General features: G+C 32.7%; 1 protein-coding gene across 2 annotated transcripts in view; it reads left to right on the top strand.

Moving 5' to 3' along the window:
* The window catches only part of Cad96Cb (protocadherin Fat 4-like Cad96Ca), a 146276-nt gene that overhangs the window by 21703 nt on the left and 101491 nt on the right, over positions 1 to 23082 (top strand). The window contains exon 2 of one of the 2 annotated variants that reach the window (XM_035375964.2): positions 5721 to 6545. The exons of the other annotated variant lie outside the window; for it this stretch is intronic. The gene's annotated coding sequence lies outside the window, so the exon portion shown is untranslated. The remainder of the gene's footprint in view (positions 1 to 5720; positions 6546 to 23082) is intronic. 2 annotated transcript variants of the gene reach the window in all.

Below are 23082 nucleotides of genomic sequence, written 5' to 3'. Positions count from 1 at the left end.
GTAACGGACTTTAAATACTATTATAAAAAAATTATTTAGAGGCAGGGATGTCATAGAGGAAGGGAAAGAGGATAATCGCAATAATCCTGGATTTAACTTGTCTGATACTGATGAAAATACCGATTCTCAGAGTTTTGCATGAGTGAATCAGCGAGCAATGACAGCGTATCTGATGCTTAGTTTTAGCTTTATCATAACACATTAGCAATAAAGCGTGAATGAGCATAACTGGAGAAAGACCTGTTGGCTGTTCTCTCTACCACGCTTTGCGGTTCTGAGGGTCAAATGTATGTTCCACGCAAATGACGCTCTTTCAATTCAAACTGGCATTTCGTGCTATGATACATAAAAATTCTCGGATTCTGTTACGGAGGTAAAGCATATTTAGTCTCGTATAGTCTTATATCCATTTTCTTGCGTGTGCTTGTGTATTCTGAAATTTCTGTTTTTGTTTTCTGATTTGTAATCATATTTTCCATATTAAGTTACTCCTGTTATATATTTTCACATACTTATTGCGCGTTTCTTTTTGATCTGTTTCATGTTAATCATAACGAAATTATTTTAATAAGTTTGATGAAGCTGTGCATATACTATATTAATCCTGCTCTTTTCTGGCACGTTGCGTTCTTAAGATGCTTCTGAAATGTACAATAATAGATTTTACAGAAATTTGATTCGCTTTATCTTCTAAATATTTATCTTAATCAAAATTTATTTGTAACTGAGTTAAATACGCCGAATAACGATTATTGTAAATGTTAAGGCAACAAGAATCAGCATAATGTTCTTAAATTTGCAGGACTAGTTTCAAAGGTTTAAATACAGAGCTTTCTTCAGTTGCAGAAGTACAGAAAAGGGCAAATTTATGAATATTGCTCTGATTCTTGTCGCTTGAACGCCAACAATATATATTTTTATATTCAAGGTGTAGAGTCATTATGTTATTTCGAAGCAGGAGACTTGAAAAATGTGCAGTGCCCTCGCCAGGACTCGAACCACGGACCTCTCGAAAACGCGTCGAGAGTGCTGACCACTTCGCCATGAAGGCATGCCAAGAAAGCGGGAGAAATACCTCATAAAGGTTGGTCATAACAAGCGTTAGAAGGCAAAACGAATTTCCTTGTTGGAACTATTACTTAATGTGTCACCAAAGAATTGAAACCGCCTTTTGTATTTGAACCTAATCTCGATTAATTTGATGTAAAGAGTGATTTAAATTATAAGGGGTGAGGTTATTTTGATGCTGAAGACATGAAAAAGGAGCAGTGCCCTAGCCGGGACTCAAACCTCGGACCTCTCGAATACGCGCCGAGTGTGCTGACCACTGCACCAGGATGGCATGTTAAGAAGGCGGGAGAAATACCTTATATGCTCTTTCCAAAATAGTAGTTATTTGAGAACTGCTTAAACCTTATTACATACTCAATATCCAAGATTAACGTTTGAAAGCTTGCACATTAATATATGTATTTAAAAAAAAAAAAATTCCTCCTGCATGGGAGGGAAAGTAAACAACATTGCACGCAATTTTAAGAGAATTTATTTTAAAAGTTGCTCAAATAAAACAGGAAAGAAACTTAACTCTTTTCTTCAAAAGTGAAAACGAATGAATGATGTATTTCTCAGGTAAGGTGTAAATATAAGTGCGAGCTTACTGCAAAGGTCTCCCACGTTCTTTACAACGCCAAATTCAGCTGTTCATACCTATATACAAACATACACACTGCTGAAATTATGTGATATACTGTTATTACACGTACGGATGATTGTGCTTGTCTATAGACACTCATATAAGTGTTAAAAAATTAAAAATGACATTTTTTTTCCGCTTGTCACCGTATTACAGAAACCAGAAGTTTTCGAATATGTGGACAACCACACTCAGTATTAAAAAAGTAGTGAGAAATGTGGGATGAAAGCTATCATTAGTCCAGCAATTTTAGTTATTATGAGAGAAAAAGAAAAGCAGCTCCTTTGAAACAAGGCAAGGATGCCTTTGCTTTTCCACAGAATTCTGTAGTGAGCACGATGTAAGTTCAGTGCACGATGTCTGATAACTCTGCCTAACGACTGCGCCTATCTACGAGTTGGAATTGCTGGTAAGAAACGGTTCAGCTGTTTTAAGGTCTTCTGCACTAATGCCGTCTCGTGCTTCTAGAACTAGAACGCTTAGAAATCTAGTTGAAGTCCTCCAACCGTCCCTCTAGAATAGCCAATGCAGACGCTTGATGTCCTGTGTTTCCAATATTTACCCATTAGATCAGCTCTCTCTGCACTTGCGTTTTCATTCATAAATAATTTGGATTCCGCTTTACCCTTGAAGTACCTGGAATAATAATGACGCACATTTCCAGGATATATTTTGCTGTTTGAATTTTCCTTCGAAAATTTGGAGCCACGCACTGAATCTTTCATGATAACATACCAGATTATGATACTGCCATCATTATAATGATAACATTCAAGGTATGTTATAAACTAGGCAGCAAGGAGTCATACAGAACTGTAAATGTGGACTATATAATGTTTCGTATATTCGTATTCGTTTTTGGAATGTATAATGTTTCGCAGTTTTGTCTGAACTCAGTCCCACATTGTACATAATTTTAATAAGGATTCCTGGGCTACATAAGCGCACATCGAAATCATTGATGCTCATGAAAATAGCACGTAAATATTATATGAAAATATGCAATGGATGTGTTAGTTTATACAATGAATGTACTCACCAGAACCTTGTATATTTATGCAGCGAACCTTGTGTAAATATGTTATAAATCTTGTGCATTTATGTGGACCCTGTATTTCGTAAATCTTCATTAATTACATTAGTTAATGCCGCCCATTTTCACGCTCAGATTTTCGATCTGCCAGGATGACGATACACTGGAAGACATTTGCTTAAATGTCAGGTCAGTGGTCATCCCTGGTAGCGCACAGTAAGAAGCCAGTCTTCTGCAACAGTGGCTGCAGACAAGCGAGATACGTATTACAGGTTTCTGGGTGTATAACCAATGCTCATTCAATCGTTTACAGATAGCTACAGAGAATTCTTTCCCACAGTCGCACAAAATATCTGCAATGTAAATGATACAATAACATGTTGATACTATATGATTCCGGTATGATCTACATTAAGTCACTCTCTATTCGCTTAAAATCACCAACACTGAGTCTGTTAAGATGTCTTCGCTTAATAAAAAAGCCTGGGTTAGGTACAAAAATAGTACACGTGGCGTCTGTTTATGTTTTGACAAGTAGAGTTGTAAAGTGCCGGGAGTTTGAATCATATTCGCCCAAGATGAGAGTAGACGGTCGTCAGCCGATGGAAAATATTGCAGTTTAGGCTCAAGAAATACACCCTGTAATTCAAATAATGCTGCAATATTATGTAGTACAATATCTTTCTGAAATTTAGAATTATGGTAAATGTTTAATCACCAATATATGCTTGTATAAGAACTATGCCTATAGTAGATTTCATATTTGTATTAAATAGCAAGTTGTGCGACTATTTTGCTTATTTAGTGTATATTATATTAGAGCACAATATCCGCTTTCTGCGTAGTACTTTGTTTCTCCATTCACTGCGGTTAAACTATTCCAATTTTTATTTTTTGCACAAACACTGTTTTCTTTGTTTAGATGATATCACAGTTCTGGAATATATTTACCAAAATAATGAATTCAGAAAATAAAATTTGAATTTTTTTTTTTTTGGTACTTGTAACATATTACATGATCAGGGTTAAGTATTTTCTATCTCTCGAACATCACTATATATTTGGTTACATTGGATTTTTGAGAATGACATCTATTTAATGAACAAAAGAAATTTGTCTAACACAAAATACTAAACACAAATTCTTATTTTTGAGTTTCTGTTTGTAAGAACATGTATTAAACTAAATAAAAAAGAGAAATGCAATGTATGACACAACATTAAAGCCCATTAAGAACTGTTTTTTTTTCTTCTTGTGAGTAACTGTTAGTCTAAGTATCTACCGGTCGTCCAGTATTCACTTATTGTACAGTTAGACAGATTCTGATCTAAAGACGTGAGGAGGATATAAATGTCACCGCATAGATGTTATCTCATTTTTAACATCCTGTAGTGAATGGTATGAGAGGTAAGTGGTAATTACATTCTTTGTCATGGTTCACTTGTCTGCTATTTTTGTTTCATCTTCCAAACTGGTATTAATGTGAACTTGTGAAGTAACTTTAAAGGTGAGTTCGACACAAAGAAATCATTATAATTGCCTACTACAAAGTATGCTTGTTTTAGTAACTGAAAGTTTAATGTTGGTAGCCTAATACTGAAAATGCAGTCTAATCTTTGTATACAGTAATAAAAATAATTTAAGAACTAGCAGAAATTTTATTTTAGATCAGATTAAAACATTAATTTGTTTGGCGCTGAATTAAAGCTGATAAAATTTTTGGTCTAAATTTTTCATTCTCTCCTATCAAACTTTTCTTTACGTGCGTGTCTCAAAATGAGTTCTTCCTGCAAAATGCAATTTTGAGGAGCATTGATTGATGCAGGTAGCTCGGATACTACATAAAAATTTTAATAAGCAAAAAGTAAGAAGAGGAAAATGATGTTAATAACAAATATTAGAGTAATAATAAAGATTAAAAACCAGTTCTGATAAACATGCATCAAATTTAGGAAGCTTTTTGAAGTATATTACTTTGAGTACAAAATACAAAATATTTTGCAGATTGATAGATTTACTTTTTAATTAGTTTTTAACTCTGGGTATTTAAATATAAATAAACAGAATAGAGAAAATGATGGTGATTTTAAATTCTGCGAAGTCTACGAACGCAGTTAGATGTTAGTGGAGCTAATGATCTGGAAAAGTACGATTTTACAGTAACTGATATTTCTTCGCGAAAGTAATAGATACTCTTATACAATTTTCCACCTTTTATGGATTGAAACGACGAGCGTCAGAATTCATACCGTTTATTTCAGAACAGCACTTCAAAGCAGGATGTCAAATAAAGACAGCCATAATCAGGACTTATGTAGTGGACCAGACAAAGGTATGTATTTCTTTTAATCTATCAATTTACTTAATTTTACTAAAACTTAAATTCTTTGACTTTTAAAATGTTATTGTAGATTGAATTAGCAATTTTGATATGTAACATGAAGATTAAAAAACAATTTATGACATATGTTAACAAAGGTAAAGAACTGAAAAACGCCAGTGTCTGGTAAGTCAGAGAAGTCTTTAACCGTTAATCTTAGCTTATTAAATCGCTTAGTATTTATAATACAAATTATTTTTCTTGTTCTTTGCCTTAAGCAATATTTGACATCAAATTAATATTAAATTAAATTTTTCATAAATTTCCATATTCTTAAAACTTTATGCCGGAGCGTAATATGGTAGTTTATGGAATTATGGAAAATCAAATAATCAAATTATCGAATCTAAACAATCTTTTTTTTTTTTTTTTTTTTTTTTTTTTTTTTTACCTTGTCCATCTAACGGCTTAAAATTTCTAAATTTCGTTATATTCAATATATTTGACTCTATTTAAAAAAAAAAACTTATTCTAAACTAAATTTTGTTTATTGAATAAGCAGCATTTTTTTTAATTACCAGTTAGGAAATTTTTATAATTTCTGATGTTGTAATGCTGTTAATTTATGTAGATGTTAATTCTTGCAGAAAATTAAAACAAGTTTCTTTCCTTAGGTGAATATTGCAAAAAAGGGAAGGAATACACAAGGATTTTGAATAACGCAAAAGACATCGTAGAAGTTTTGTGATTGATGAGATGCAGAAACTTCAAAATATATTTCCAGCACTGCAAAGAACCACTTCTCTGTTCAACTGTTTTAGAACTGTTTGATATTTCCAAAAGCTGTACAAAATAAAATAATTTACATCACGTCTTCGAAGTCAAAGATAATGAATAATGTTAAGCAACGAATATGTTTCAGATGAATTTTGAACTGCTTTTACAGCGAGGTGATCTGTTAATATGTTTTGCTTTGTGAAACAGACTGCCAGAGAATAAATCGCCTTTTGTTTATGAAATGTGCTTATGGCTGAACTGCTTCTAATAATTTGTAAAAAAAATAACAAAGAATTTATTTTTCAAGTGAAAACTTGCGTTGAACAAACAAGATTGAAAAAAAAGGATATTTTATTTGATCGTGAATTGATCAAATTCCTCAAAAGCCCTAAGGATAATCTCTGAATCTAGACTGAAGTCTAAAAAAAGTGTTTTTTTTTTTCCGCCTGTGAGTTCTGAAATCTGGCAACGTAGAGAAAGTGCTGACTAAATGAAGCATGGAAATTCATAAATGCCAAGTGAATTTTTGAAAAAAATGTTCTGATAATTAGGATGGTGCTTAGTAAACGCCTAAGCAAATTATAATTCTTTGCTTTACAGTAAATAATTCTTTTCAATCTTAAAACGGTACTGCGTTTTAGCCTACGTTTTTCTCACATTTTGAAACAGGATTATTTCTATTTAAACTGCACGCCACAAAAATATGCGGAACCTGTCGTGAGGTAAGTAAATACACTTTGCTATTCTCTGAAACTTCCCATAATGCATTTTATGAATGAGTTTCGTAATTCCTTGGAATTTCATAACATTATTGCCGATAAATATACTTCAAATTAATAACGTAATCTGCACATTGATTGGATTAACGTCAGTTATTCATGCATATTAATTATTAATGTTACCACGTTAAATATGGTATGTAAATAATTCATGTAAATAATTCATAATGTCGCAATGCATTAACATTAGTTGCAAATAATTTTCATCAACTACAGAGCTTGTTTATGTTGCTTTTAAAAGCGAAACCTTTGCGTCAAACTTTTAATGTAGTTTAAAGCACCATAAGTAAGAAATACGTGTATAGTTGAACATTTTCTTGTTACATCTAAGTTTCTACGTAATGTACCGCTGCGTAATAACAGGAATGGATTTCGGGAAAATGCAATTTATTTACCTCAGCGGTTAATCATTTACGATTCTTTTTAGTTTCTATACTACCATCTTTATATCACATTTATTTTACGTATGATAGTTTGTAGACGTACGTCACAAATCCTAACTTTTAGTTTAATTGGGTAATTGCTACCTTACTGTAGCTGATTTTTTTGTCAGAGCGTATACGCGGGGAGGGGGGTAGAGCATTTCATATTCTGCCTCCCAATTATTACAGTTTTCGTTGTTTTTAGCTTTATTTAATTTAACAGAACGTATAAATTTACGGGACGTGCAAATGAGATCACTTATAAATTTTTTGTAGATATCAACTGATTCTGCACATCAAATTGCTTCGATCAGTTTGTAGAATCATAATTATTTTTTGAAGCAGGAGACATGAAAAATAAGCAATACCCTCGCCGGGACTCGAACCTGGACCTCTCTAATACTCTCCGAGTGTGCTACCTTTACACCACGAAGACATCCAGAAACGAAGGAGAAAATACCTTATAAGTTCATTAAAAATTTATTTTCAGTTGAAAGTTTTGTTACTCCCATAATTAGTTTCATTTAATAAAGGAAATAAACATAAGGACATAAATGGATCTAAAAATAGTGTATATGGGATGTATTATTAGTATAAATTTGTAGGTAAAAAAAATTAAGCGCATTTGAGGGGAAAAAATATTTTCGTTCAGGCAACCGTCTATTTTTATTTATTGATTTGTAAAATACAGTTGACAAAAATTTTTCTCAAGTTAAAGTTTAAGATTTATCCATCAAATGTTTAAGAGGAAAGGAAACAAGTTACGAGCTTGAATTTATAGTTGCTAATGACATAAAACTTTGGCTCTCAGTTCCAAATATTGGGCGCAATCAAAATCAGTTTTGTTTCTAATTTTTTTTTCTCCCAGATGTGCAATGCAAGATTTTGGTAAATAGCAAAATTTGAATAAAAGTAGGTTTTCTCTGTTCATCAACTAGAACCAGCTAAATAAAAGGCTGACCGCATCCTCCCCTGAAACTGTGAAATTCCCTGCTAAGGGGAATTCCCCCTCGGTTAAGAACTCCTGTTCTATATCTTAATTATGAATGATGTGAAAGATTCTCAACTCCCTCATTAAAAATAAATGACATAAGAGTAATTTTAAAAAGAAGGCAAAATTATTATTATTATTATATATATATATATGTGTGTGATGTACCAGCTTTTGTCCGGAATAAATAGACTTGGTGAAGAATCATAAATGTAGTCGTAGCTTAAATTATCAGACGATAAGTTTAAATAGCAGTTACAAAATCAGATATCCAGAGTAAATAAAAAGAATTACTAATAACTTTTTGTATGAAGTTTACTGCATCGTAGCATTAAAGAAAAAGCCCCGATATTCTTTTGCGAGTCTTTTTATAGCCTCTGGAAAGGCGGAGCTTCCAAAAAATGACGTCAGCCTCGTCAGCCAATCAGTTCGCTTTAAAATTCCAGACCATTCTATAACTGTACGTGTAGAAAAGGCGGGAAAAAAAAACTTGACTACGGGGCTGTGGATTTAATTCCACGTACTTTCAAATAAGAGACCATCGCCATTAAAAATGAAAAGAACATACAGTTAGAATTTTAAGTGTATTCTTGACTATGGAATTTTATTATTACAAATATATATATATATAATCAAGAGAGAAGAGAAACACGCCAAAATAAAAAATAAAATTAGGCAAACCAACAACCTTGTGTTTTATGTAGATTTTTTAGTCAAAACTCTATCGATTTCGAGGGCAAACAACTACAGTTCCCTCTTCATCTCCCCGCAGATGTCTTTGCCACCTGATGCCTGTTTCTGATTTTTTTGCTTCTGATGTCGAAAATGCTTCGTTTGCCCTTGAAGAGTCTTGACTAAAATCTATGCAAAATATGAGGTGATTGCTTTGTCTAAATTTAATGCATATAATATTGTAATTTCTATTGCCGCTTCTCAACTTAGCACTGCATAGTTTCAGATTTTTAAGTGTGTTTGGAAACTTTCATTTTACTGTAAATTAGTATGTGCTTACTTTACTTTCTAATCCTAAAATGCTATAATTCTAAGATTCATTTCTAGGATGTAAGAATCGTTTGCTGTATATAGTATTTTCTTATTGCTTGTATATCAGCGATTCTCAACCTTTTGACTAACGCGTGCCATCTAAAAAAAATTGAAAAACTTTAGTACCACTACTGCATTTTGCAATGATTATATTTTATTTTCTCAATAGAAATAGTAAAACAAATATATTTTGCAATTTGCACAACCTATTGGCTATTTGTAGTAAATATGCACATATAAAAAAATTAGATTAAAAATTGGTTAGCGTTTTAATTATCAAAATTTAAGTTATAATACTTTAATTCTAAAATTTAGCGAAATTTGGGCCTGTTTAAAAAAGATCGATTTCTTTATGTTTGGTTTTACTTCACTCAGTTTTAATCGTAAATTAGGATCCACTAATTTACGATTTATTTTTGTTTATTTACGATTTATTTTTATTTACGATCCGTATTTATTTTTCAAATGTAACGTGGAAGAAAATCCGTATTCATACAAATAGGTTGTGCAAAAAGGAAATAAAAATTTCATAGCTTTATTTGAAATGCCTTTAAATTCTTTTTCAGGGGGGGGGGGTCAGCCAAAAGTTAACATATGTAGTAATTTTGAAATCTTCAGTTAGAGTTCGCTCACAGGAAATTTCTTTTAATTGTTCCTTTTCTTTACGAGATAAAATTCCATATGCATTTGAACAAAATAGATTCCTAATCCAATTTTCTTGTTCATAATCCTTCGGAAAATATATGTTAAAATTTTTTATCAATGAAAAACAATGATTTTTAATGTCGGATGGTAATTCTTCTTCTTTTATTTTCCAATTATTTCCGGTTAGAAAACTTTCTAAAAGTGGTAAACAGCTCAAAATTTTATTATACAATTCTTTCATTTTTAGCTCGATTTTTTTTATGATTGCATTTATTTTATCTCTAATGGTAACCACTTTGTCCTTTCAATCCTAAATTTAATTCATTTAACTTTCCTTCCATAACCATCCATAACTTACTAAATAAACTTATTTGCAATTCAAATTTCGAATCACAAAGGAAAATTTTAATTTCTGGTCGAAGTTCAAAAAGACGGCCTCTGGATAACCACCTTTTTTCGGAATGTAACAAAAGCGTTTCATGTTCACTGCTCATCTATAAAATCGTAAATATTCTTGAAATTAAAGCTCGTCTTTCAAGATAACAATTTACACAGCTAGATTCAAAATGATTTTCAGGTTTGCGGGGATTGTTTTGGCTACTAGACCTTCACGGTGAATGAAGCGGTGAATAATTTAGTTTCAGGTGCGATTTCTTTATTTGAGAAATAACATCGGAATGTTTTGTTTCGTTGGGTCCCACCTATTTTTCTCTTGCGTACCACCGGGGGAGAATCGCTGATATATATCATTTATAAAGTGATGTCCCCGTAGCCATAGGTAATGAGTTCCGAGGCTTATCGTGGATAACAGCGAACGATATGTAAAGCAGAATTTTCGGGTGACATACATAATTACTGTTAAGTTTAATTGAAGAATTATGCAAATAAGAAATCACTAGCATTAAATAATGTAATAATAAATTTTTTTGTATACAATAATGTATTACATGCTGTTCTAATAAAGAAATAAGACGTAATAGATATATATTAGATTCTTTCTACTATTTATGAAAGTAAGGGATTCTGGCATTTTAACTTATTCAACAAAAGGCGAGTGAAAAGGGAGAAAATGTATTTCTTGCACCGTAAAACATAAAATAATATCTTGAAATGATGATTCATTTAATGAGTACTAATTCATTGCTAGTATACTAGCGCTTTCCTGCCACTTGTAACAACAATAGTTATTTGTGTTTTGTTCTTATTATTATAATTGTTAAGAATTTTAAACGCAAGACACCTGTGATAGGATGGTATTAATGACAATAGGGCGAATGGTGCAAGTAAGAGAAGTAGCAAGTTTGAGGGAGGGAAGAAAGGCATGCGTTGAAATGTATGATTACAGAAACAAAGAAAAGTTATATATTTTCTGGTCAATGAGATTCGAGATTCCCTATCAACATACTAATGACCATTAAGATGGGTTGTGTATTCAGAGTCTGAGGAAATTCTTTTAATCCCGGAACATAAATTAGATTCCGCAATGATTATTACCGTTCTCTGTATCCAGGAATACTGCCCCTTATCAAGAGCAGCCAGATGCCTCTTAAGACAGCATTATGCGCATTAGGGCTGTTATAGTCTTGCTGTATTATGAACTGTTGTTAATTCGTTTAAATTTCAAAACTTATAGCTTACAAAACTTGCGGGAATTTCGTATGGCAATTTTTTTACCTCTGCCAGCCCACGAACCGGGGATAAGTGAAACTGCGGATAATACGAGTCAGTTCCCTTAGAAAGTCCTCCACGATGGCATCCCTCCCCTTAAGCAGATAGCCCTAGTGTGCTTTGCCATAATTAAATAATAAGTATATAAGGTATTTCTCTTACCTTCTTGGCGAGTCTTCGTGGTGTAGTGGTTCTGCGCGCTGGGCCGGTATTCCAGAGGTCCGTGGTTCGATTCCCGGCGAAGGCATTGCTAATTTTTCATCTCTCCGGGTTTTCCAATTAACCTAATGCCTCTACAAGTAAACAACAAGTAAAAAACTGCTTATATGAGACACCACTGTATTAACTATCTACTCTTTTCAAGTAGAACTATGCATTTATGGAATGGAAACGTTCATATTACAGTAAGAGAGAGTATTCCGTGTTTAAGAGAAAGTAAATAATAAGTAAGAAACTGCGGATATGAGACACCACTGTATTAACTATCTACTCTTTTCAAGTAGAACTATGCATTTATGAAACAGAAACGTGCATTTTACAGTAAGAGAGAGAGAATTCCGTGTTTAAGAGAAAACACGTTCCAAGAATAGAAAGGGAAATCATTGATAAAACAACAACACTCCAAACCGCCTTTATTACCTCACTGTATTTTTAGAACAATGCGAGAAAGAAAGGTGGAACAAGAAGGAAATTCGAAATTAACTTTAGCCGAAAGTTTTTGTCTCCCAATCTAACGGAGGCTTGTGAGAAATAACTGGACATCCGAACTCTTCAACCGGTTTTGAGAAGTATGTGAAAAGGCCGTGGTTCCGGATGTAGTAAGATCGCCAGGTGAAGGCACACGGGTGTGTTCTCCTCTTTTTTAGTTTTAATAATGGCTTCGCATAATGGACGAATGGGCTAGTCAGATGTGGTTTGAATCCGAAATGTGGGTTACTAAGTTTTATTTTGTTTTCGTAAAGGCGGCGAGAAAGGATCGTAATTGATATTGAATTCAGGTTTCGGTGTAGTAAAAGAAGTGGATTGGAATATAATAGATTTTTCTAAGCAATCATTCTGCCAATAATCGTGGTGTTTCGTGGAACAGGTTTATGTCTTTGCGAAATTTCATTCCCTCGCTGCATTAGAAAAAAAGGGCCTTTATTTTCGTATCAAAATATTTATAATTTTGCTTTAATTCCCGCCCCCTCCCTACAGATCTTTAAAATTTTCTGATTCGCGTAATTGAGTAAAAATTCAATATGCTATGAGACTCGTTTCAACGAAGTAAGAGAGTTTTTCGCCACTGGGTACTAGACATCACTTCATGCAGTTTTCATGTGTAAGCTATATATCTTTTATCTGTATGTCCGTGAGAATTAACGCTCCCCTCCGCCCCCCCCCGAAATGAAATGAAAATGAGCCAGCTGTAAAGAAAGTAGTAACTTTTAAAACAGCACTACTATGAGATAATGAGTTTGAAAAGAGTATTTTTAAAGATTAGACATCTTAATCTCGTATTTTGAAATGGATCTATGATGATAAGTAAATTGTTGCTGTTGTTGTGACTAATCTCATGTCTTCTGATATCAGAGCAAGCCCTCGAAATTCATCGTGGCAAGGAGTCAAGATTGCGTCTGTCGTTGATAAAATCTTGGGCAATATACAGGTGACAGCATGACTTTGCTCATTTCCGCCTCCATTTTGAAGGAGAGCACCCCAGGGGGGGAACCGGTTTGAGTGTCTACTACTTCTCTTCCCCTGCTTCCTACTTCTCGAGAGAACTTCCGGCTGGCCGCATATTTAAAGTGTTCCCACAGACACTGTACATTGACAAACATCCATGCTTTCTCTGGGATTCGAACCCGGACCCTTCGGATAAATAAATTAATTAATATATTTTCTTCAGTTTTCCTTGGTCTTGAAGACCCACCAGCGACCGAGCAGTAAAAGTCTCTGAACATTGGTAATTCGGTCCGAGGTTTGAGTTCCGCGTACGGTCTGGCTGCATGGGCATTTTCGTGGTGTTCTGCATGTGTAACGTGTATACGAGCCAGTTTCCCTTAGGAAGTCCTCCACGAAGGCATATGAAGATAGCCCTCGAGGCTTTGCCGTAATCTTATAAAACCAAAATAAAAACCTTGGCCTTCTATAATAAAAAGCCGCGTCAATATGGCAGTAGGGCAACGTAAAGTGATATATACTTAATTTCATTTTAAAATATCTAAGGCTTACAAATTTTTCTTTTAATATGTATTCTTTGATATGTGATTAAATTTAGAAATGCATTAAAATTCATTGAATTTTAAATATTTTACTAGAATTGCTTTCATACAGTAAACATTGCTTACAATAACGGCATGAATCGCTTGCCTAGATTTTTAAGTTGTATTTGTTGTATTTCATCAAGAAAACTGTGTAAGTTTTGTTAAAAATTTAAACGCATTTAAATTTTCTTAAAATTTTATTTTCAGAAAATCTCTTAATGTTCTTTATTTATTGGATGTTCTTGGAATCTTTGGCTTATTTCATTTTGTAAATGGATTATTTTATTTCTGTTCGTGCTTTTGTGGTTAAGTGGTTAGTACGTCCACCAAGTTATTTCAAGATCTGTGGTTGGAATCTCGGCAAGAATATAGTCGATTTTTCCTGTTTCTTGAGATAGAAAAATCTGGCAATCTTATTCAAAGCTCAAATTAAAAAATGTGGTGAACAATAGATCCTCACCACCTAGATTTGATTGACTGTATCCCGCTTAGTCTTCCTTGAAATGTGGAGTGCGGAGGGTTTAGGAATCCTCCTGAGCGCTTTCTTGGCTGTGGAAATAGTTAGCACGCCCAGCTAGCAACTGTAAGACCAATGGTTTGAGTCTCAGTGAGAGCACAATTGATTTTTCCCGTTTCCTGGGTCAGAAAACCTAACAGTCTTAACGTTTGAATTAGGAATTTTTACTTCTATGCGTAGTTTTACTTTTAAATTTTCTTCTGTAAGACTCAATTCAAAAAGTAATTTAGAGCGCGATGAGTTTTCATTCCTTACACAGCCTTGAATTTTATTACCAGTATAATGATAAATACCCGATAATGATCTTTTATAGGCTATAAATCTATTTACAATGCGGCTCGTGTAATTAAGCATATAAGCAAAGAATAAGCCAAACAGCAGCTTATCCTGTCGAATTGTGAAAGTATTGAAATCAAATCATTCAAAATCATCTTGATCATCACTGAGTTTAGCAGATTTAGTACATTGATCGCATTCTATTTCAAGAAGTAATTATCTACACTCTAATTTAGAGCAATACTTCAGAATACGTTGGTTGTTAAAACTTCGATACAATTCCATATCTTAGCGAATGGTTAGTCATTTGTGTTTTATAATGTGTTGTTGTTGACATAAATATTTTCACTTTATTCTCTTGATTAATGCTAGAGTTCTGATATTAAATCAGCTTCCTATAACGCTACCACAGCTGTCTATTTTCAACTTTAAATCGTTTGCTTAATCATTGCTTTTTTCTACTTCTGTAAAGTTTCTCAAATTGGTTCGTATTTAATATGGGGAAGGTGATTGGGAAGCAAGAAATGAATTTAATTTTTTCTCGCCTGTAAATTACGACAAATAGATCGGGTTCTAATAATGTCGAAATATTTTTCGATAACTTCTAAAAATAGCAAATAGTATTTATAAATGCATGATAAATCTAATGAAGATTCCATGCAACTAAAGGCAGCAATCAAACTGCTAGCTTATAATTAAAGATGACGGTTCATAACTACTCGTTTGCTTATTTACTTTTCTTTGTATTTAAATTGTACAACTTTATTAGAAAAAGTCTAAGTTTCCAATTTTCTGCAGCTTCTGGACTTTATGTGTAAGTTCTGTAAGGTCCAGTACTTTTAGAGTATTAACGCATTCTTAACATTATTGCTTCACAAAACATGTAGTTTTATTTCAGATGAAAACCAGCCTTTTTATCTATATTACCCTCTGTTATGATAATCAGATGGGCAATAAATCAATTATTTAAGTTATAACCAGTATTATTACTTTAAAACAGATATGGCGCTTCTCTGAATAAAGCGTGTTTGTAACCTGTTCATAAATCATATAGGATTGAATGAATTAAATTTTCCCCCTTTATGTAGAGTTCATATACTTCTTTAAAATTTAACTTATCAACAACTTAAAATCAGATATCTGTTAAAATTTTAGGGAAGTTAAAAAGAAAATTGTGAATTAAAATAAATATTATCAGCCAATTAATTTAAAAAACTCCTTTAAAGTATGATAAAAATTTTAAGGTCATATTTCATAGTTTTGTACATTATTTAATTATTTCCTTAACTTTAAATAAGTTATTATGGAATTCTACTTTACTCCTTTTCCTCCAGTTTCACGAAAAATACATTCAGGTGTATTGAATCAAAATTTCGATTTTCATGTCAACAGATATTCGACATTTTTTACAGCTGTGGCGTTAAAAATAAGTGGATTTCAAGTAATGAAAGATGGATTTTATCGATTAAAAAATCGATTCTTTCCTCAGACTGTCTATCGTGAGTAAATCTATTCCATTTTTTTACAATAAGGACAATTGTGTGTGGTAATATCAAAACCTTTTCCCTTCATTTCATTCGATCCTTAAACGTAGTACCTTTTCTGAGTTCTACGAATGAAAAAGACACGAGATTGATAGAAGGATATACAAAAATATAGACACACGTAACTTCCAATACTTCAGAATTAGGCACTTTGTCTGAATTAATAGACACAATTCATCTATCACATTTGTTTTAATTTTTCTGAAAAAAATATTAATTAAAAATTGGAAAACTGCAACTGTTTGTCGAATAGATTAAGATAATCAAAATTAAATTCATTTCGATTCAGTACACGTGAATATTCAGTCTCTTATGGGTGCGTTGTACAGTAGGGTACATTGGAACACCAGATATCTGGAGTGCACTGAAGTCTATTCGGAGACTCTAAAAATGTAGGCAATTGCATTTTGGTGAATGGTTGGAAGGCCAAATACTCATCATTTATTATACTGCAAGTGAATAAACTTTATTGCATTTTGTTTCGAGGAGGATTTTAGAGTTAAAAAAGCATTTACTTTATGTTCAATGGATGGGGAGAAAATGATGGTTCACTCTTAAACGGAGAATAAAGGGAGGGGGGAAATGCAACATATACCAAAAGCTAATAAAAAGAAACTGACTGCAGTTACATTGCATATCGTTAAGAGAAATATTATTTCTGCAGTTGTAGAGACATAAGGATTTTTTTAAAGTAGGAGACTTGAAAAATGAGCAACGCCTTCGCCGGGAATCGAACCACGGACCTCTGGGAAACGCGCCCAGCTTACAGACCACCACACTACGAAGGCATGCTAAGAGGGCGGGAGAAATACTTTATATACTCCACCGCTTTTTAAGGACGACAGTGATTTTAGGGACCCAATCGCCAAATCCTGGGTGTGAAGAATCATCATCCACCACCCTTTTAGTTCGGGCGCCATTGTAGAGACATTAGGAATTTTTGAAAGCAGGAGACTTGAAAAATGAGCAATGCCTTCGCCGGGAATCGAACCACGGACCTCTGGAATACGTGTCCAGCGTGCAGACCACCACACTGCGAAGGCATGCTAAGAAGGCGAGAGAAATAATAATATTAGTGGAGCAAAATTTGTTTATTGTGTATTTATAAAACGCTATTTGGTAAAAATAACATTTATTTCATGGTATGTTTAAGCAGTGACTCAGAAGAGTAAGTAAAGGACAGTAGCCCTATGTATAGTATATAAATACTTTTTCATTGATGCTTATAAGTTGAATATTTCCCGACAATTGCGGACATTTGTATGTCGTACACATCCATCTAAATGAATTTAACAGCTTAAAATTATATTATATTTTTATTTTACTTGAATTAAAGAGTAAAAATCAAAATACGTAAATGAATTAACGAGATTAACATCAGTTAGCCTGGGGTGTTACAAACGATCTGCGTATCTGAAGCCCTCGATAATTCAGTTTCACTGTTTTCACTAAAACACATTTCATTTTACGAAAACTAAGGTGTGATGTTTGCATAGCTTTATAATCGGTTTCACGTTGTAAAGGACTGCTTTAAAAAAGAACAGAAAGCTATTGAACTTATAAAGAACGGAAAGCTTCATTATGTTCAATCGGTCACACTTATCTGAACTCTCGTGAAGAATTTTAAGGAAACTTCCTGAATTTCCAATGAAAGAAAGTGCCTGAAAAAAAAACATAAGATGAATTAAAACTTCTGTTTTCCTCGGTTCAGAATACTTAAAATGTCTCCGGAGATTTCATCAGTCTTTTCATTTTGCTTTCGAATCATCTGTTGGTAACATTTAATGCAGTCTTGAATATTTATTAACTTAGTTAAAAGAGAAGTCTAATTTTGATTACAGTTGAATTTCAATAATAGCATCTCAAATTCAATGTGAGTAAATAAAATAAATGCGTTTCAAGCTATTTTAAATAGCATTGCATACTACAAAGCATGGGCTTTCTTCAGAGCAATGCAAATTTAACAAAAGTTTATCTTCCCTTCTTAGCTGGAACACTTTTCTAATATTCAAGCTAAACACTTTAGATCGGTCACTAATCTGATATTTATAGTATTCAAGTTTAGATTGTGCTGCTGTCGGTCACAACTTCAAAAATTCAGGTCAGGTGACAGTGCCACATAATTATCAGATTTAGTTGCTCGATTAATCTTCCTCTGTCACTTTCACAGAAATAAGCCAACAGGTTTTTGTAATAATGAATGTTCTGAGCATAATTTTCAAGAATATTTTTCATTTTTATCTAACGACTAATGAAAATTTTAACAGCTCTAAAATTTAAACAATGCCGGACAGAACATTTGCAGTAATTTCAATGTTTACGCTTTAATAGCAAGTAGTAATTAATACCTTCAATAGAGAAGCAAGTAGCTGAGACATGTAGATCTCAAAAATTGCCAATAACTAAAAAGCATTGTAAATGGAATTCTATTTATTGTGAACGCAAATTTGTTTATTGAATATATTTAAAATGTATATTGAACATATTTAATTTTCTTTCAGCGGGGAAACATGTTAGGTAGGTGCTAAATTTAAGCTTGATTGCTAAACTTGATATTATAAATGTATCTTATTCAAATGAATTGTATCTGAAAAGGCAAAAGGACACATACAAATGAAAAAACTATTTTAATTGCCCCATTTTCAGAAGGTAGCTTAAAAAAATGTAACACTCTTGTTTTGCTTTCAGTTACAATCTTGTCGGGATAGCAACAGGAGCTGTAACTCACAAACGATTAACTCAATAACCTCTGTGAAGAATTTTGATTCAAAGCATGAAAATTACTTAAACCATACTGAAGTGTGTTGCCAAGGAAAATACGACATGATTCAGTAATCATGCAAAGCCCTGCTGTTCCTATTTATAGGCTTCGTTTCGAAAGTAAACATTCTGTATCGCAACTCACGCTTATTGGTAAAGACAAACTTGAATGGTTTGAATGATGCTCATTCGAAGAAGTTGGGTTCAAAGAGCAAAACTGCGTCGATTAACCGATCCTTACCTGCAATGAAAAAACAAAAACTTTTCTTTTATCCCCGATGATCTCTAAGGTAGTATCTCGGGCATGCTCATCCATTGTTAAGCTAGGGAACGGACCTTTTTCCTATCTCGACGCCATCTTGGTTTGCTACGTCACTGCGGGAGGAGTCGTCCGTCACGGCGTTTCGTGACAACAAGGGTCACGCACACACTCTGAGCTGCCGATAGTAAGCCGAGCCATGCTTTTGAGATAAACTGTCGAACGGTTCATGTCCAGACACTGAAAGAAGACGACTAGTTTGAAATTAGAAATCTCGACTCGGTGTTTTGAAAAATCGAAGTTAAATCTAGTGGGCTATTGATCTCTCTTTTGCATTGTTTTGCACTTGTTGTCAGCCTACTAAATGCTCTAAATACTCTATTTTAACCCATCTAGCTTATACAAGTTAAATCTTTTGTAAACTTTAAGCTCATAATCTATAAACTGAACTGATTAAAATTAGTCACGAGCATACAGAACTAAATAAAATCCCATTAATACCATCACGTTTTCAAAGCTTATCCATTAACGATGCTCTTTTTCTTCTATCCCTTAAGTTAGGTGCCATTGTTTTTATTAAATTAGGATGTAGATAATATTTTTACTAAATTCAAAATCCAATATGCATAAAAAGTTTACGTTTTGATTCTTTATGTCAAAAATTTCTTGGTATATTGCTAAGATTCCAAGCTATTTTTTTAAAAAATGCCTTAAATAACGTAATGAAAACCTTTTCACACTTGCCTGACTTACAACTAATAAATTTTTATTATATTTTGCGTCAATCTGCTACTAAGAAATCGATATAAATGTAGGGTCTAGCCCGATTTAGAAAAATGAATTTTATTTTTTTGTTTTTTAAAACCGAATTCAGTAAAAACAATTTTGTCACATTTTTCACGTCTTCTGCTTCTCCTGCTGATATTTCATTGATTAAGCAGAATTTTATTGGATGAGCGTCATTTTTATTGTTCTGACGTTATTTAAAACTGTACGTATTGTTATACAGGTGTAGTAATGAGCATTGCGTACTTAAAATACTTTTGCCACCCTTTGCAATCTTTGTGGCTTCTGATAAATCCAATATTTTAGAAAGGTGGGAAAAGAGAAAGTTGAAAAAGGTTAGTGATAGATTGTTGCCTATTCGTTTTCAGGTATATCAGTGATCAGTATAGTGGATACAGGCCAAAACTGAAGTCACTCAGCTAGACATAGCTGTTATGATTAGCTGCATTTTACCGTATACGATATATACCTATGTAGTTTATTTTGCATTTAAATACCGTAATTATACACTATAGTATGATAATTAAAATCCTTCCTCTCATTCTGCAGTTTCATTTATCAAAATAGTCTACAGTAGCATTTATCAATTATTAATTATCGTTTATCAATATTCTGCAGTTTCATTTATCAATTTACTGTACCCTGTAAAATTTTAAAAGTAGAAATATCACATTAAAGGGGGATCTTATTTTCAAGTAAATACGTTATTTCACTTTATTTTTAACTTACTTAATGTTGATAATGACTTAATGAGCGAAATTTATCATTCAAACTTCAGTATAATGCATGCCAAAGGACTATCATATAGTATTTCGTACTATTTTACGGTTTCGAATAACCACACTAGGTCTTCGAACATAATATTTGTGATTAAGGAGGTAATATAAAATTATTTAAATTTTAATTATTTTTATCAGCTAATTAAATCGTTCGCATTTCGATGATGTAAAATAATTCCCAATCCTTCTTCAGTATTACGAGTACCCAGTATCACATATAGGACTCTTTTTCTAGATTTGCCTCTTCTTGAATTTTCTGTCCCTCATTTCATTAAAGAACGAGAGCGCACGCAAACATAAAATGGCCACCGCACGCAGGCTCTTAACACTCGCACGTACGATTATTGATGACCCACTGATTTTCTAAGATTAGCGATTATTTCAGTCTTTCAAACTCCCACTTATTGTACTTCGTCCTACATAGCAACCAAACTCGTGCCTCTTTTCAGCCCTTAATCTTGCATACGCGGAAGTACTAGTCAATCAAGCAGCATTCAATAAGATCAATAGTACTGGAAAAGTTACCAAAAACAATTAGACTTTGCTTTTAAAGAACTTCAGCAGAACTACTAATAAGTATGTTTCCTGCTTTTGTAAACTAGGTTCACACAACAACCGATACAACCGGGGTGGCTGCACCAACATTTAAGGGCGAAAAACTGTTTAGAATTTAGAAAAGGCACCGGGCAACCCCCCTTACTGTGCAGCATTTAAGAGCTGGAGAGACTGCAGTGTGAGAAAAAATGCCCAGCGACGTTTAATTTTGTATAAAAGGGATTTTATCGAACTGTGTTACTAGAATATTCTTATTTTAAATAAAATGTAATGCCAAATGGCATTAAATAATTATTTGGTTCAAAAATAAACAAAATTCAACCCAGATTGACAATGAAAAAATAAATAAATAAAAGGAAACCAAAATAATGAGTTAAGGCTTTAAAAAAATTTTTAGGAAATGCGTTTGATATTAAAAATCATCACGTCGCTAGGGGTATTACCGAATGTGGAAGATTTAAAAAAAAAAAAAAAAAATACTATTCAACAAATGAGAAACCTTTTGCTTTGTTTCTTCGGAATTAAATCAAAACAACTATTAAGGACCCCTAAACGATTAACTATGAAATCTTCAGTATCTATTTTTCATACTACGATTAATATGTTTGAATTTATTTCCATAAGCTCTTAGGTCTTGTATAATAATTTTGATTTCATTTAATGTTTGTTCGATTGACGGTATTACTTATGTTGCTTAATTTTTGTTATTTTTTGTTTTATTTTATCTATTTAATGAATATTTCCAGACCATAGTGAAGGCTTGAAGATGAAGGTCCTCTTACCTCTGTCCCTCGAAATGCTTAGGTCATTTCTATGAAAACTAGTATAGTAAGCAGGGCTTAATTTCTAAAAGTAGAAGTGCCGGAGCCCTGGAAGACCATCAGGAAAGAGTAAATAAATAAATAAAATACTATTAAAACCGTTAATAATATAAAATTAAATAGTTAATGATTTAGATATCAAGCGAAGAACGTGATCGCAAAGAGCGAAGAATTTATCAGGCGAAGAACTTGATATTTAATAAATAAAGGTAACAAACAAAATGTTAAAAAAACGCCCCTATGGACGTAATTTAAAATCTGAAAACATTTCAGATTTTCTTTTTAATATTTATTAATTATTATTAGTCCAAAGGGGCTTTGTCCATGAAGGACTGTTGTTTTCGTTTTGCGATTTTGCGTCGATTTACTAGAAACGGCGAATCACTTTTCAAACTGTTGCCACAAAGTATTATCGACATGTGTTATATTTAAAGAGATTAAATAATGAAAAATCTGCATAAATTCATGTATATTTCTTGCATTGTGATAAAACAACGGTACATAGAGCCATCGAATTTTGAATGACGTAATCTTCCTACGAATATGGGCATGTAGAAGACCAAATTTGAAATTTGGAATTTGTTTTATTATCGATTTCTTATTTTGTAAAACTTTAACGAAGTTTTGATTAAAAAAACTCAAGGATTTCAAAGCGAGCAATGGCAACGTTGTACAGAAAAAACATTTTTATTTCTAGCGCGTGACTCTATGTATCGGAAATTTTAAAGGTATGCTCATTTTAAAACAATTTTGCGATATTGCTGTTGAACTGAATTTTATGGTTTAAGCTCGAAGAACGTGATATTTAATAAATAAAGGTAACAGACAAAATGTTAAAAAAAAACGCCCCTATGGACGTAATTTAAAATCTGAAAACATTTCAGATTTTCTTTTGTTTTTTAATTTATAATCACTACTTAATTAATTAATAATTCATTTAGTATTTATTAAAATAATTAAAGATCAAACTAATTAAATCATTAAAATTAACTAAAATGTAAAGAGATAAATTAAAGTTTAATAAACAATTTTTATATAATTTTATTGCTAAAAATAAAATTTTCTAGCTCAAATTTCTACTGTAATAATTGTTCCTTTGCATTAAAAAAAGTGCCGGAGCTTTCTTATTTAGGGTTTCGATGCACTCCGGCTAGAATATGTTCCAAA

Source organism: Stegodyphus dumicola, chromosome X2 (assembly GCF_044657685.1).
Source record: "Stegodyphus dumicola isolate Sdum_Otavi_A_Nest chromosome X2, ASM4465768v1".
Taxonomy (NCBI): domain Eukaryota; kingdom Metazoa; phylum Arthropoda; class Arachnida; order Araneae; family Eresidae; genus Stegodyphus; species Stegodyphus dumicola.
This window is presented reverse-complemented; position numbering and strand designations above follow the sequence as displayed.